Source organism: Protopterus annectens, chromosome 4.part1 (assembly GCF_019279795.1).
Source record: "Protopterus annectens isolate FY-2018-M chromosome 4.part1, PAN1.0, whole genome shotgun sequence".
Taxonomy (NCBI): Eukaryota; Metazoa; Chordata; order Ceratodontiformes; family Protopteridae; genus Protopterus; species Protopterus annectens.
In genome coordinates, this window is record NC_056734.1 from 107,878,224 (window position 1) to 107,896,606 (window position 18,383).

Consider the following 18,383-nt stretch of genomic DNA (forward strand, 5'->3'; position numbering starts at 1 on the left):
GAAAATAGACTTGGTATTAAAACTTCTCTGCCCTTGAAACTCACATTCATTAAAACAGCATTGAAACCCACACCACATCCAAAGAAAATACAGCTGGCCAGTGATTGATAAAGATTACCTTTGGGCTGTTTTCAAATCATTGGCCCCTTGCACACAAAATAAGAAACATACATGTGTTCTTTGATACACCTTCCTATCTTTCTTAAATTATATTCCATGTATAATACAGCACCCTTTTAGACAGAGCGCATTTTAAATTTATTGTTTGAACATTTTTCCAGTAGGCAATAAAACAAATGCATGAACCAATAATGACAAAACTGCCCAATTCAGAATATTTCCATCATAAAAGTCTACTTCCACACACACAATATATATATATATATATATATATATATATATATATATATATATATATATATATATATATACATACATATATATATGTAGGTCTACTGCTCTTAGTCGAATTTCATTTGGTCGAAAATGATTTCAGGCAGCCCACTTCACTAAAACCTCATTTGACTGAAAGCACATTTGGTCGAATTACATTTGGTTGAAAATAGTATTTAGCCCCTGCCCCACTGTAGTGTGACCCTGGAGTGAGAATATAAAGTTGGGGGGGTGGGGGGCACATTTTGCAACACATTTTTACTTATTTTATATGTTTTAATGTATTTTTAATGGATAAATATGTCTATAATAGTGTATAAATTGCATTTTTTTGGGGGGGCTATGCCCCCGACACCCCCCAATGTGGTGGGATGTGCCCCCCACACCCCCCAACTTTATATTTTCACTCCAGGTTCACACTGCAGTGGGGCAGGGGCTAAATACCATATTCGACCAAATGTAATTCGACCAAATGCGCTTTCAGTCAAATGAGGTTTCGGTAAAGTGGGCTGCCTGAAATCATTTTTGACCAAATGACATTCAACCAAATATAGTAGATCCATATATATATATATATATATATATATATATATATATATATATATATATATATAATGACAGTAGTGTAAGTCATATGCATCTTGCACAGCTACTTGCACTTATTTTCAATTTAAGTTTTTTTTTTTTGGGGGGGGGGACAAAAGGCCAAAAAACAGGGACACATTTTAAACATTGCTTGTGTAATTTTGGAAAGTTGCTAGAATAAAATTTTATGTTACCACCATGCATTTCACTGGCAAGTCTTGAACCCAGGACCCTGTGCAATACAGTCAGAGCAACATACCACTATGCCAAAGCAGCAGTTTGTTTCCTGAAAGATAGGAAGACTGAAACTTAAATGACTATCATTTAGTGAATTCAGTTCTCATTTCTCACCATAGTTCTCAACCTCTTAGCACAAAAAAACTGGACAAAGCCAATAATGGGGGAATACAAAATTCAGTTCTCATTTTCACCATAGCACTCAAGTTTAGCACAAAAAACCTGGACAAAGCCAATAATGGGGGAATACAGCCCCAAAATAGGGACACATTTCAAATACTGGTCTTATAAACTTAGAAAACTGCTAGAATAAAAGGTTTTGTTACCATTTATTTTCTGAAGAATATGAAGTATGAAATTCAAATGCCCGTCATTATTTAATGAATTCAGCCTTCAGTGATTTGTCCCAAAAATCCTGAAAAACCACAGATTTTATGAGGAACAGATCAAAAATATGGTAGGAATTCACAAGTGGTGATGGCTAGGGGAAATTAGACTCTTTTTACCCTATATCCAAGATACAGGGTTTGAGCCTCAGTACCTCTAGCCACCAGGTGTATTACAATGCATTTTCACACATACACATGCACACACACACACACACACACACACACACACACACACACACACACACACACACACACAGATGAATAAATACATTCCTTGTTTGGTTACCCAGATTTCTAACAACTGGCACTCGTGTAACTCTGTATTGGAATGTATTTGTTTTTGGTACAGCTTATATTATCATAGCCATCTTTTCTAGTTATTACATAGATACTTTGATTTAACAAAACAAGAAGCACCTAAATCTGTGCCTGGAAACAGTGGTGAAAGCAGTGATTAGCAGTGCGATCAGCCCCTGGTGGGTCAACACTGAGGATACTGTTCATTTGCTGGGTTTTCTAGCTGGGAAGGGTTATGTGGTATTTACACAAATACTGCAGATAAAAATTCATACCATCTGCAGAGCTTAATAAGTTATTTCACATATGGCACCACAGTTCCAAAACCCACATTTAAATGTTTGCTATAACATCAGCGTATTATAACTTCAGACTATCCAAAAATACGAGCAATAAATTAGAATACTAGGATAAAAAAACTGTACACATGATATCTACTGTACACACAGTAAAGCATTGAATGACACCATGCAGCAAAGACTAAGTGGAAGTCTAAAGCACAAACCAGATGCTAGCACCACATACACTAGCAAAATGGAGGTGTAGATGCAAGCAGGCTAAGTGCTCAGAAAAAAGATGAATGTGCCAGAAGACTACACAATGGTACAAAGCTCTTTTGCTACCTTGTGGAAAAAGGTGTATACCTCTCCTTTCTAACCTACCAAAAGAAAGGAAGCACAAATAATACAAGACATTCAGAAAACATACCAGAGCTGGCACAGATGTTAGTCTTTTGGGGCAAACTCTTCCCAGCTAAGATATCACCAACCTCCAGAAAAGTAATCCAATAAAGTGTGTAGGGTTTAACAGCATCAGAAATCTAGCACTACTGCCCAAACACTAGTTGTGTCCATTATGCTGAAGAGTACCTATTTTAACAAAAAAATATAGAAAACTACACACCCCAAATACCTCCTCCACTTTGGAATGATACTCACTACATGCAAGTACCAAATAGAAAGTTTGACTCTTTGGCACATTGGCATCATACCAGGTTTCCACATAAAGGCTCTCTGACCTTTGTAAAAAGGCAGACTGAAATCAAAATCAAAACTATATCTGCAGTGTTCTCATTAGACAAGAGGAAACAAATCATAACCACACACACATTTTTGCTGAGTCCTGTTAAGTGTCAGTCAAGACGGCATCAAACTTTTATAAGAAAGTTCTGTTAAAAGGCATTATTTTTCTTTTTTGCCATCAGTTAGCCCTGAGCAGATTGTATTCCTGTTGTAAATGATGCAAAGTAAATTTTATGTACCGTGGAGAGTGTTTCTAGACCACCGACCCACTTCCCCATGGGCAGTAAATGTATTACCGCCCACACATCGACACCATCTTCCTTGTCCTCCCTCACTAATTCTGTCCCTTTTCTTCCTCCATAAATCTGTCCTCTGTCCCTCTCTTTCATTCTTTCTTTATGCACTCCTGTCACTTTTTCCCTCTCAAATCTAACATCCCTTTCCATACCTCTTCCTGTAGGTCAGAAAAAACAATATGGGAAATAAACATGGGCATACATGGTGTAGGTGGGAGATCCTTACTAAGTGCGTGTGAAAAACTGTAGGAGTGGGACACAGAGACATTTTAAAATAATGTATGGGAGGCTACAGGCCTACTTTGTGGTCCATTAGCATTTCATCCTAACAGTACCAAGCTGTGTATTTTTAGACAGATATTAATATACACTTAAAGTCTGTCTGGAAATTATCACTGATACAATGTGACATATTTGCATACTCTTTCTGGTACTTTGTACCACTCTGTGTAAAAGAAAGGATCAAAGAAAATGAACTATGTGGTCACTTTGCCTTCCTTACTTTTGGCCATGGCTTCTACCTGCACTTTAAAATTTATCCAGCAGAAAGTAGTCTAAACTGGCTTAAAAGGAAAGGGGTGGGGGGGGGGTCACAAGTAAAACTGTGTGCCAAGAAACGAGCCAATAAGTAAAATCTGCCTACATTGTTTTAGAATGCATATTGTTAGTTTTATAGTTGTGATCTCTGCAAGTTAATAATCATACATATGTAGATAATACAATGCGTTAATTACCTCAAATTTGCTGAAGCTTCCACTGTACTTCTGTGCATTTACTAAAGGTGAAAACTTAGGTTCCATTATCACTCAAAGCATTAACCACTGGTTCAAAAAAAATGTGAGGAGTAAAAAAAAAAAACATAACTAACTCCATTAGAAAAAATACCACCTTCTCTCTCTCTCTCTCTCTCTCTCTATATATATATATATATATCATTTTACATGGCATAGTCTCACACACACACACACACACACACACACACACACACACACACACACACACACACACACACACACACACTCTCCTTACCTTCAGCCAGCCATGATGTCCAAAACGCCCTACCAGTTAATTGTTCTTAAATATAACAATATATCCACCGCCATGAATCAGAACTCCAGATACGATGATAACTGGTCCCACTAACAGCATTTGAACAGCCCTTGAGCACCCAGCTGGAAATGCGTGCATGTCAGCCCTTGAGCTCAGTTCTGATAGGCTGGTAGCACCGACGGCGCTGACATCATCGTGCACGTGATGACATCAGCTGAAACAACATGAAAACTTAAAGTGAAAAAAAAATCAGAAATGAAGGGGTGCCACTCGGGAATCATGGCACTCCATTATTTGGACCCCAAAACTTGGTAAAAAACGAGTAATTCGGGATGGTTGGGAGGTATGGTGCCAGCCCTTTTTTTACTGTGTCCATATTCACAGTGGACAGATGTGTGATCAAGATAGTTTTTAATGGTCTTGCTCCTTCTAAAGATCACAGTTGGATGACCTTCCTCCCTAAAGTGGGAACATTTTGGATAATAAGTCTCCCTCCTCAACTTTTAGCCCTCTAATTACCCTCCTCTATCAATAACTCAAGTTTACCTTTTACAAATCCATGTATCGCTTCTCTATGTCTGTTGTCCCATAGCACCAGGTCTTAAAGTATTATCACATGTTGTCAGCTTTCCTCATTCTCAGAAGTTTAGTTCAAGTGTAGGTTGCTTTTCCCCATTCTTACATAGAACCATGCTTCTTAATGGTCAGTTCTCCCCTTTTACCACAGTGGTATCTTCTACACTCTGCCCATTTGTATCTACCCACTGTAAAGCAACTTCTGCAATAGTAACCTACATTATGAGTTTTCTGAAGATTAACCCAAACAGAGAATACAGACCATCCCATTACTTACTATTTATTTATTTATTTATTTATTTATTTATTTTATTTAACATTTGTTTACCAGGAAAGTCTGACTGGAATAGATCCCATTTTCAGTGGAGGCCCAGGGAGAAATGCTCCAGGCACATATCTTTGGAATATGTGAGGAAACCAGAGTAACCAGAGGAAACTCACACTAATGCAAATAGGACATGCAGACTCCACACAGAAGGCACCCCAGCTGAGAATTGAATGGGAGAACCTATTGCTGTGAGGTGGCAAAAGTAACTGCTGCACCACTGTGCCTCCAGCAACTGAAGGGATCTACAGTTAAGTTTTTCCTCTGATTATGGTAAATAAAAGGAAGTAGCAATCTCCTGACGTCCTTGACAAAGCTAATATACTTGTCTTAGAAAGCAGATGCAGGTCTTGGTTTTCACACCCATCTAACAATTCATTTTACTATACAAAGTTACTCCATACCAAAACCTTTATACAAGAAGGGGCTTGTAAGTTCACCCTTCCCAATCTGCCCTTTTGTACAACTAATCAAGGTCACGTAAGAAACATCAGTGTTAAAAAATTAAGATTGTTGCTAAACATTGCCCAATAATCTGCTATACGGCTGCACCATGTCTGTGAAGTTAAGTCTGCAGTTTTCTTATTAACTCATTGTGCCTATCACAGAATGTTCTTTCTTTGTATAACACTCTTTACATGGCATAGTGATACTTCTGGGTGTTCTTAACTCAGGGATGAAGAATGTTCCATTTAATGTCTCCTGCTGTACACTTTCTGATAATATTAATTTGTTACCATATTACTGGAAAATGTTTTATAGCTATTATTTTCCCAGCATTTTAAATCTATTGAGACATACCTGCACCCTGTCTAGAACAGGTTTCAATGACTTGCACCCAGTGACTGTGGAGACTGGCAACAACATCTCTGTGACTCTGTGAAGAATAACATGGATTATCAGAAAATGGATGGATGGATGGATGGATGGATGGAGGGCTGGATGGATACTTTGTCTTGGATTCACAGAGGTTCAGTGCATTGTGCCATGCAAGTTAGTAAGGATAGCGTCAATACACAGGTGTGAGCAAATCAGAGACACTGATAGTATCATGGTGCAAGGCGTAAAACAGTGTGCTATGCAGTGCATGCTAATGAGTGCATAATGGCATGGAAATGAGGAACTCCATGCAGATGAGCTGCATTTGTATACAGACGAGGAAACCTAAAATAGTGGACTGATTTAAAAGTGTAGAAAAGAAGCATGCTGCACCTCATGGTATATATGAGGGATCACATCCTGCTACACCCATAGGGGAGTGTGGTCTAGGCTGTGTGCTGACCCTGATAGGTTCATGGGTTCATAAGTGTTTACTAGGCTAACAACTACAAGGGCCTTTTTAAGCCTAGCCATGCATCCTAAATCTGACAAGTTCAAGTTCCCTTGATAAGCGTAAGCTGGGGCTTGGGAGATGAAACAGTTACATGCAGGAGCCTTGGAGATGAACCATTTACAATTTGCCTGTGTCCATTAGAGACATAGGTGCCAAGCCAGGGAGGCCAACCTGATGAAAGCTATAGCTCAAAAAGTGGTTATCAGTGATAAACAGGGGTGGCAGTCTATGTGCGCACAGGTTAACAGAGAAGGAGAAGAACTGTGTGAACCTCCATTTGTAGCCTGATGAGGCATTCAAGTTGTGGAGTAAGAGGAAAATAATGTTTTCTGCAGCAGCAGCTGTAGCTCAGCAGCATAGATTAATGCCTACCTTTGGAGCCAGTACCCACAATGTTGTTGTAGCAGCCATCTGCACTAACAGAGGATGTACAGACAGCAGCTGACATACCACTACCTGAGTGAACAGCAGATTGTGGGCCATTTTTTTCAGGACATGGAAACTGTACAGAGCTTTATCACATAGTGCAACTCACAAGTGGAATCCAGATGGATCTAAAGTATGCCCTTACCTGTAAATACTAAAATAAATGTAGCCTTAATTTTCTTAACTATATGGATCTTTCAGTGACCTACTGCGGACCTGTTAGGGATATTGCAGGCTTCAGTTTCACGAATTCTAAACCATTTCCTTGACATTGTGCTCCAGCAAGTGATGTAGCATATCTAGTTCCATAGGGCTACAGAGAAATAAACCACCACCAAACAGGCATTTTTATGACATTACCTATTTCTATGATATATGGGTGCTATTGAGTCCATGAAGGCTCCACTAAAGTATATCCATAGGAAAAGCTCCAACTCCCTTAATTGCTAGGTGGTCTGCACACACCTTTCCATGAAGGCCACAGCTGGTACAGTGAAACTACAATGTGCCAAAAGAAAAGGCTTCCAGTGTCTTAATTACCAGATGATCTGCACACACATTTCCATCAATAACCCACCTGGTCCAGAAGAAACTGCAATGCACACACAGGGCTTCCACTCCCTTAACTGTCAAGTGGTCTGTAATGTAGAGAGCATTACTTATAATATCTTTGTGCACCATCCAGGCACTTCCCATGATCTCACATCTGTCACAGATCCTACCAAATGAAAGGTTCCTGTGAGATTTCCCATAGTGTCATGTAGTTCTTTGGTTCACATGCAGGCTAGATAGACAGGTCTAGACACAAAGGTACCATGCAAGCAGGGAGCAGACCACATTTAATATGTTGTATGTTGCTGGGGATGGCAAATGTGCCCTGGTTGATGACCCACAGACCATGAAGGAAATGGTCTATAGATTAGTAGGAATGTGACCTACTCAAGTGGTACTTCTGTTGCCTTGGTACTTCAGGATGGGCACTGTGATACAGTCATGAAATCTGCAGCAAGATTTATGTCCTCTGCAGTGCTGCACAGCATGGTGTTGTGCAAACAGTTTGACTAGCAGGTTAACATCTTGCCAGGGCCTTCCAAACAAGTTATACTAGCAGAAGAAGAGCAGGGTGGAAAATAAAATAAAGATACAGCATCAAAAGCAGTACCATGGCTGAGGCAAACGCAGGTCCAATAAATTGTTGTACTGGCAAAAAGGAGGTGGCTAGTCGACAACTATGGGTCATGGTACAGACAACACAGAATAAGGTGATGCATGCATTATTATATCTAGGCTATGCAGACAATGTATGGCCTGGCCATGCTGTGCATAATATATAATCATATCACACAGGTTGTGGGATAGGCAGAGCACAGCCATCATTACTTGTGTGGGTAGTTTGGGGGAATAAGTGACAGGTTGCAACACTATGAAATGGGGTAGGGTCTGAAGAGGTGAACATAACAGCCATATACTCTGTGAGGTTGTGGGCAGCCAGGAATCATGTCCTTCAGTAGTGGAGTCAACCTGCCACAGCAGGACTGTGGGCATTGTCTATTTTGTTAGCTTGTTTGGGGCTTGATGCAGTCTGTGGCAGCAAAGAGACAAAATTATAGAATGTGAATGTTCACCTTGATGGTGTACCATGTACTGATCCTAATGAGAGCCATAGCTTATGAAGTGATCATCAACCATCCACAGGTCGGCAGCCTATGAGCCCACAGGTGACAGAGAAGGAGAAAAACTATGTGAACCTTCATTTGCAGCCTGATGAGGCATTCAAATTGTGGGGCCAAAAGAGAGCCATTGGCCACAATCTGGATCACACCCACCACTGAGTGTGTCAGGCTGTGTTCCCACAAATAACAGTGAGGCTGGACCTCCAATAATCTCAGTAGTCTGACTTGGGATAGTTTGTGCTGCAGCTGCAGACCAAAGGTGTCTGAAAAGACGGATAAGCAGTTGGAACTTGGTGAGTCCTTCCCTTCAAATTTATTAGAACGTGCCCTACTGTACTGTACTGTACTGTACTAGACATTAGTAGACACTACTAACTTGGCATGCCCCTCACATGGACAGTTGGTGCCAGCCCATTTTACACATATAAGCCAACCACAGGTCTAAGGAGGTTGTCTTTCTAGCAAGTGAATGGTACTAAAAATTTCTCGGCCTCAGTCTGGTTCACCATCCATAGTAAGCCTATCTGCCTTAATGTCCTGTGCCTTATCTTTTGCTTAGAAAATGATATCAATAACCTGTTGCATGGCTCAGTTTCAGCTGTCTACTGCATTTACATCCTGCACCACCCCCTGCCAAATATGGCCTTAATAGTGCTTGTCTGTTGCAGTTTTGCTCAGGAGGCACATGCAGCAGCACTTCATTCTCCTGGCTACAGAACTTTTTTTCAGGTGCTGCTTCCCCATGTAGCCATGCTAGTGTGTAAATATATGTAAATATATATATATATATATATATATATATATACACATATATATATACATATATGTCCATGTGGGCAAAGCATGTCAGTATGTGTTTAGTATGCCGTGTGATAACCATAAATATGGTCAACTCTGCTTCCTGCACCTGTTTATGTGCCCTAATTGATTTTTTTGCAAAGCCACACATGTCCCCCAATTTTTATATTGTACCTGTGGGCACAGGCTCATACAGTTATATATGCACCTATTTATCAGCCACTGCTAGAGGTATACACAGGCCTCCCCACCAACCCATTACAGATTATATGCATATCTCAACATTTGACCCTGGAACCCCATGTCTCTGCACCATGTCCTCCACAATTCTTCCACTGTACACAATGTAACCCCCCCCCCCAAAAAAAAAGAGGTAGACAGTGAAGTGTCATGCCAGCATTCCACACTCATGTACATCATGACAACTGCCTCAGTTTGTCTGCAATCTACCACAGGGCTTGTTCATGCTAATGTACTTTAACAGATGGGCTTCTTCCTAAACTCTATGATTTCTTTCTTAATTCTGTAAAGCTACAAGACTACAGAATCTCTTCTGAAGTTTTTCTGTACCACAGTTATAAGGCATTGAGCGATTGTTTAAAATGGTACCAGTGCTTTATACCATACTACAAAAGGCTGCTTAATGCAATGTTTATGCCAGTCCCACTGTTTCTGAATCCTTGCCATGGTGTACTGTGCGGTGCAGACATGCTGCATTGCATTGTGACCACAAAGAATCTGACAAGTATTCTTTCACATATGGTACATGTATGACAATAATCCTCATCACAGTGTGTTGTGCTAGGCAGACATGATCCATGTCTTGGTGACCACATAGCATCTGACAAGTAGGCTTATGAATATGGCACGTGTATGCCCATAGTGCCATGGTGCTGTACTATAGAGATTCATTAGTGCCACCTGCAGCATTATGTTCCCTGAGACATGATCTATGTGCATGGACTACCATTTTGTTCCTCAAACTGACCTGACTGAGTGGTCATGGCTACTTTAGGTGTGGTTGACTACAAAGCTCTAGCACAGTGTTCCATGGACGGCAAGATTTTCTTGTTGTTCCTGTACAGGGACTTTTTGAAGTGCTACTTAAGTAGTTTGAAGTACCCTTGCATAAGGTGTATGTCTGGCATGGGCTTGCCAAGATGTTAAGTGATGTCACAGACATTACCTACTCTGGTGAGCAGTCAAGGTAGTGTTACCCTTACCTACTTTGAGAGTGGAAGGCAGAAATTAAATAAAGATAGCAGAAGATGTATTACAAGTATTTCTTTAATTCATTTTTTTTTCTTTTCAATAGTGGTTTATTCTTATATATTACCTGGTTTACATATATACTTAGGAATGCATTTTGTTTTACAGTGGTGGAGGAGTGGGAAATGAACATGGATGAATGTTGCAGAAGGCAGGAGCAACTCTCCCGCTGGTGGGGTGTATATGCTGTCCATGGCAGTCCATTGTAGAACTGCAGGTGTGTTACTAACAGGGGTGTGTGATAATTTCTTCCCATTGTGCTGTCCATCTGCAGGTCAAGTTGTACCACAGAAGGAGGTGAGATCATGCTTGCCTCAATCTGTGCTAGCCAAAGTGCCTGCCTTTCAGTTATTGGTAGCTGTCCAGGGCTGTCTCTCAGAAGCAGAATGGTCTCACTTGTTGAAGGTGATCCAGAGGACTTATTGGTGCCCTTTGTGGTTACTTCTCAAGAGGGGGTGATGGTTCAACTTCTGAGAGTGATCTGGATGGATGTGCCCTAGTGCCCTTTCATCAGGCACAGAGGGTAGTGCTGACTGTGATGCAATGGCACCTGGATGCCTACTTCAGCAATGTGAAGGCTTATGATGTCACATGGCTGGCATGTTCCATTAATCAGGTCAACAGAGGAGCAACACTCAGGTGAGTGAAGCTTGAATTTGCTGTTTTCTGGGCTGGCCTGGAATCCAGCATGCAGGGATTCTACCCTATCCCCATCCTGTTGTTTTTCTTCCTTCATGTGTCATTCCTCATTCCTTGAACATAATCCAATGCTCCCCATAAGTTCTTGATCACCCCCTTCTGATCTGTGCCCCTCCACTGTCTTCACAACTTTTTTGTGTGAATACCACCCTTGTCTGTTTTGTGAGTCTTTGACTTGTGTTGGTCTGCTCATCTCTGTCATTCTCCTGCTGTGGCATCCACAGCCTTCTTCCACTACCTTCTCTACCCTTGTTTTCTATATGAAAAAAAAGAGTCTTTTTCTCAACAACAAAAAAGTTACTCACCCAAGCATTTTATATCTTATGGTTACCCTTGGGAGTTTCCCTCTGCTTGCTGGTATCTTTTCTCTTTCTTTCAAATCTGACCCATTTCCTACCCATTTATAGGATATATAGGGTTGGCACTATGGTGTGCAGCACCATAGTGATGTGTCTGATAGCTGCTCTTCTTGTGCTGGATGTGCACAAGATGAAACTCTGCTGCACCACATTGCACACTTGAGCTTGTGTTGACGCAGCCATGCTAGCTTGCTTTTGTTGTGACAGCTGTTTCTTTGGTCACATGCCCTGCTGTAGCACTCCTCCAGTCATGAAACAGTTTAGTTCAGCTTCTCCTATAAGCTCTATGCTCTTGTTCATTATGCAGCCCTTTGCTCAGTCTGCCAATGTTATTTGATTCCTATTGCATGTGTGATTAGTTATGCAGCTCATCACGCTGCTAGCCCCTCATAAAATGGCACTGCACTGGCATGCAGCATTTCCCTGGGAACCTCAGCCTTTATTTTATTAATTAACAGGATATGTTGGTGACAGCACTTCTGATTTTGTAAAAGCATCTGAAACCAGATTAAGAATTTAAAAAGCAGCAACAAACTGTAATGATCTATATCACATCAGCAAGACTAAATTTCCGTATTTCACCTTCTGTTTTCAGCTATACAAGGATTTTTTCCTGCCATATTACACTTTTGCACCTAATGTCAATAAGTCATTTGCAGACTGAGAATTTTGTTAAAACTATAAGTTAAGTATTGTCTCATTCTATTTTATTAATATCTTTTGAAACAGGCTCAGGTTCATTACTTCTCTAACATTTCCAGTTCACGGGTTTACCACTCACTCACTTTTCTCTCTAGCCACAGTGATTGCATAAGTGTGTTAAACTGTTACTAATTGCTCATTGTATTATTAACTAAACTGTAATATCTCACACTGTGCATGTAATATAATATGTCCTTATTATTGCAAGCCATTATATTATTTTATCAAACTTATTTTTGAGCTGAACCAATGCATGTTAAATAATTTCTCTTCATGCCTCCAGTAAAATAAGCTCTACCCAATCAGACAACACAGAAATCAAAATATAAATGAAAGGATGCCCTGTGCTCCATGCCACTGGTTCTTTAAATTAGATGTACCACTGTACTGCTTGACCTTTCTAAGTGTATTAAGCTCACTGATTAGTCTGTCAGCTTCAGAGACATAAATGAAACATAAGAAGCATTGTGGATTCACTTTAGAAGCTCGAAATACCGAAATGTCGAAATTCAGTATTTCAAGCCCATAAAGTGGAATCCTGAAAAAAGCGAAAGCTCAGAAGCGCGAAATTCAAAACGTCAAATACCAGAGTTTTGAATTTCGTGCTTCTCAGGTTCTGCTGTGGTTACAGATTCAGGTAAGTGTGTGTGTGTGTGTGTGTGTGTGTGTGTGTGTGTGTGTGTGTGTGTGTGTGTGTGTGTGTGTGTGTGTGTGTGTGTGTCAAGGGTTTTGTGTAGGGGCTATGGTGTGTGTTAGTGTGTTTTGTTGCTGTGATGTGTGTGTGTGAGCAGAATGTAGCTTGTGTGGTGGTGTTGTGTGTGTGTTTGTGTGTAGTGCGACCTCAAAGTTATAATATATAAGTAGGGGGTTGGGGGGGCACAGCCCCCGCATGGGAGGTGCAGGGGGGCTTGCCCCCCTGATTTTAAGTAGTAGAGAGCTTGTGTTTGTGTGTGGGGAGGATGGTGTGTGTGTGTGTGTGTGTGTGTGTGTGTGTGTGTGTGTGTGTGTGTGTGTGTGTGTGTGTGTGTGTGTGCATTAGAAACGCGAAATTCAAAATCTCCGGTGTGCGAGATTTTGAATTTCATGGGTCTGTGTTTTTGTGGTTTTAAAAATTCGACTTTATAGCTTCGAAATACTGAATTTCGATATTTCACTATTTCAAGGTTATAAAGTGAATCTGAAGCATTATACATCAGTTGGCTCAGCAGGAAATCTTATTTCCATCTGTTACCCATGACCACATGATTGGCTGCCAACCAAGCAGTGTATCAGCAGGAATTTCAACAAACATATCTACAGAAGATAGCCACTAAGAAATGCATCTACAGGAGAGACATAGCAACAAACATATCTACAGGAGAGAGCTATACAGGAGGAAGCTAGTAACAAGCATATCTACAGGAGACAGTTACAAACAAATATATCTGCAGGAGAGAGCTACAAACAAATATATCTACAGGACAGAGCTACTGACAAATGTATCTCCAGGAGAGAGTAACAAACAGAAGTACCTACAGGAAAGTGCTACTGTCTGTAATGGTGATAGTCAGCTATTGAAATATGTATATACAGATAATTTAAGTTATGACAAATTGTTATGTACATGTTCACATGTCTCTGGACATTTAAGTTACGACAAATTGTTATATACATGTTCAAATGTCTCTGAACTGTTACTAAAGAAATGAAGCATCCACTGATTCATCCATGGATAGTTAACCCAGCAGCAGTGTTTCATTCGTGGACACAGTTTCACTAAATCACTTAAGTCACTACACCACAGGTACCAGTATGATTCTATCAGAGTCCATGTGGCTGTTAAAGACCTGAGATGTACTTTCCTGGAATATATGAAGAGAGACATTGTTGATCTCTCTGAATATAAGTGTCAGGCAGGTATGTGCCTTGCATTGAGCAGCATTTTATCTTCACTAAGGATGATTCCACAATACAAGCAAAACATGACTGACTTCAATAATTGGCTTAGTTTCTGGTATCTTTCCAGAAGGATTCAGTATTTGTCAACATGGGAGGACATGGTTAACAGACAATATTGCTTTGCAAAGGATGGTCTGCACCTGTCTTCCCTAGGCTGCCGAATATTAGCTAAAACATTATCCATCCCCTTAGAAGCTTTTTTAGGCAAGCCAAATTAACAAACCTACCAACACAGCAAATAACATCCATTTAAACATAAAGGTGTTATTGCACAATGCTATGATCCTAAACAAAATAACTCAACACCCTGCAAGCTCTCCTAACTCTGGATAATATAGACATGGTTTAAATCCACAGAAAGTACTCCAGCAGTGCAAGGTTTCAGTGCCTTCCACACTGTGATGGTGTGAGGTATTGCCAGCTATGCCAGAAGAAGTAAAGCAGTGTAACATATGCCAGTATAGGTAGCAGGAGGTTTGTAAATAATTATATGTCATTTGTATATTAAACCAATTTGTACAGGTGCTTGTGTTGATACTATATTTGTAAAGCTGCTATTGTTAAAAATGTACCAACAGTGGGTCCTGCTGCACAAAAAATAAATACACCTGTATGTCAGACTGTATTGTACCTACTGAAATTAATATATTGTAACAGAGCATACTGGAAGAGAAGAGGTTAATCTCAGTCCAGCTAACTTTGAAAAGTAGTCTGAAATTAAATTACCTGGTTTAGGCCATAAAGGTTGTATCTTACAGTTCTGATTGCAGCCAGAGACAAAATGTCTGTGAAAACCAGGACTAGGAATCCAACTGTATTGTCCTTATGGGTGAACTAATTGACACCCTGGAAGGGTGGAGGTTTTTGAAATGGTTTTATAGCTTCCAGATGCTGTAACACATCTGAGCAAAGTTCTACATACATGCATTATGACATATATGTGCTAGATTCTGCTTCAGATGCTAGTAAAGGAGATATAACCAAAAGTCAGATGACCAAATATGTGTGATGTCTTTCTGTAAGCCAGCACTGAAATGATGTTTTAATAGTAGATGAGACAGAAGTCTCAGGGCACTTTGTTTTGGAACTGACAAGACCATACCCTTACTTCATCTTGCCTTGCTCTAGTAAGTGAACTAGGAAACAGTAATTCTTTAGTAAGTCAGGAAAATATAGTGAAATTAGTTAAGTATTGTTTTTCTGTATCTGAGTGAATCTTTCCAGCTGTATTATTTTTAATATTCCCTGTGACTGAAACTCTAGTGTTTATTATAAATATATATTTAGTATTTTCATGTTCTTTTATTGTTTATTATTAAATATATTTAAACTTTTCATTGTGGCTGGTTTTTTAGAGAATATTTAAACCTTTGAGAGTACTTATATTTATTTGGTGACACTGTGGCCTCTTCTGAAAGTCTTGCTGCATTGGTCAAATACTACCGTTGGTATAAGTGTTAATTTTACTAAGTATAATTGGATACCCTAGTAAGAGCCTTAGAGTTGCTGGCTTTGGAGTACTCTGGTAGAAGTATCTACCTTATAGTCTGCGCAGAGGGGGGCATAGCTGGTAAATCTGTACCAGCTCTTCCCAGATGTATGTGTGTGTGTGTGTGTGTGTGTGTGTGTGTGTGTGTGTGTGTGTATGAAAATCAAATCTCAAAGAGTGTGTGTGTCAGCTACTTGGACCAGAGACACAGAGCACTAGTTTCACAGAGAGGGTGGTGGAAGTCTCGGCCTGGAACACTCGGCTGAGGACTCAGCTCTACAGCTATGTCAGCAGGGAGTCTTATTTGGGGCCTGGGGAGAGAAAGGGAAACTCAGCCCAAGGACTGAGTGTGTTCCCTATGTGCTGTTAAGGGAAAGTGTGCTTGGTGCAGACAGCTGCATCTGAGAATACTGTGTGTATCCATTTTATGTTCCAAGTGAACATCCCTCACCGGTGTCCATGGTGAGGATTGAGACTCCTTGATCACTGACCCAGAGCAGGGATATCATACACACATTTAGACCATCAGCTACATACACAGGGACAAAAGGTGGAGGTGTCTCAATTTATATTAACAACAAGCATAACTCTACATTGGTTAACCAGGAGGATACTCTGGAATTTATCTACATGCAAATCACCATAGACAAAGCCCCATGCCATATCCTAGTAAGCTATGGGCCACCCTCTGTTTTCCTAGTATCCCATAGCTTGTACTTAGACCTACTGGAGACACTCACCATTAAACCAAATACCCTATTCATGGTAAACTTTAATAACTACCCCATATAGACTGAGAAACATAAACTGCCTCATACTCACAGGCACAAAGATTCCTGGACTTATTAACACAAATACCATTGACTGGATAATGCACACACCCACCAGAAGTTCAAACATACTGGACCTGGTACTCACCAAAATGGGAGATAGCTGCACCCCCCATTGTCGCATCCTCACTGGTGAGGTCGACCACAAAGTTGTCTCCTTCAAAATAAAAATCAAGTTGGTAACCCCAGAAAACCTATAACAGTTAGGAACTGTGCTAAAACAAACCACACCCTATAAAGAGAGTGTTTATCAAATCTCAGTTCCCCTGTCGACAATAGATTTACAACAACCTATGCAGAATTGTTCACAGAGACCCTGGACAACCATGTAAATGACTGAATAGAGGCTGCTATACGTACTAGAAGCAAGCCCAAAACAAACTCTAAAACAAACCACACTGGTGAAATTCTAAACTTAATAAGGTATATAGCAAAATAAAAAAGGTCATGGCTAAAATCTGGAAGAGCAACACCCATAATGCAAGGAGCTCTCTAATTAAACTAAACAGTAAACTAAAAGGACTAATTAAGTCCATCAAGGTCAATTATGAGGTCAAGATAGCCTCACAGTCTAAAGATAACCACAAGACCTTCTACATCTATGTCTGTAACCTCAAAGGCAGCACATAGTAGTGTGCCAAACTGGTGGTCAACGGTGCCATCCTCAATGAGCACAGCAACACAGTGAATTTGCTGTGCTGACAAATTCAGCTCAAACTTCAACCCCAACCCCCTGCCTCCCTCCATTAAATACCTACTAGCATAATCTCCCAACTATTAACATGGAGCAGGTCCTGCCAGAGATCCCTAAGGCCAGAAACACAGCCTCAGTGGGCCCTGACAATATCCAGGATGCCTTCTAAATAGCTAGAAACATGATATATCAAGACCACTTGAGTCACTTTTCAACTATAGCCTCAAAACAGGCTTTGTACCATGAGAACAGAGGACTGCAATGGTTATCCCCTTCACATGGGTGGACAATCACCCACCCCCAGAAACCACAGATCTATTAGTCTGACTAGTCTAATATTTAAAGCCATGGAAGAAATTATGATTAAACTGATCAACAAAGACACAGGCGACCTTAAGACACTGGACCCAACATAGTTTGGCTTTGTCAAGAGAATATCCTGCCTACTAACTTCTTTGAGAAGGTCACCAAAGCAATGGATGAGGGGAAAATGGTGAATACCACCTCTACCAGGACCTGGCTAAGGCATTCAGTACAATACCCAGTCAGATATAGTTGACAAACTCACCAAACTGGTCATTAACCCCAATATAACTTGCTGGATTGCAAGCTGGCTCATTGACAGGTCCCAGAAAGTCAGGATTGGTGATACCAAATAAGGACAGACCAGCCACCAATGGAGTACCTCAGGACTCATTGCTTAGACTGATCCTATTTGGCATCTACTTCTCAGTGATAAAGGCTAATGCCAAGGGCCTTTGGCTGTCAAGGTTTATAGATGACTACAAATTGGGAGCATTTATAGATTCCCCCATGACATGAACATCTTTCAAGAAGGACTATAGTGTCTTTTGAGAAAAACATCACCAAGTTTAATTACTCCATTGATAAACCACCCCTAATAGTTGACCCACTAGTCAGGGATCTGGGAACATATGGAGATAGTAATCTAGCCTTTTGAGCAATATATGACCAAAGTAGTAAGAAAGTCATTCTGTGTCAC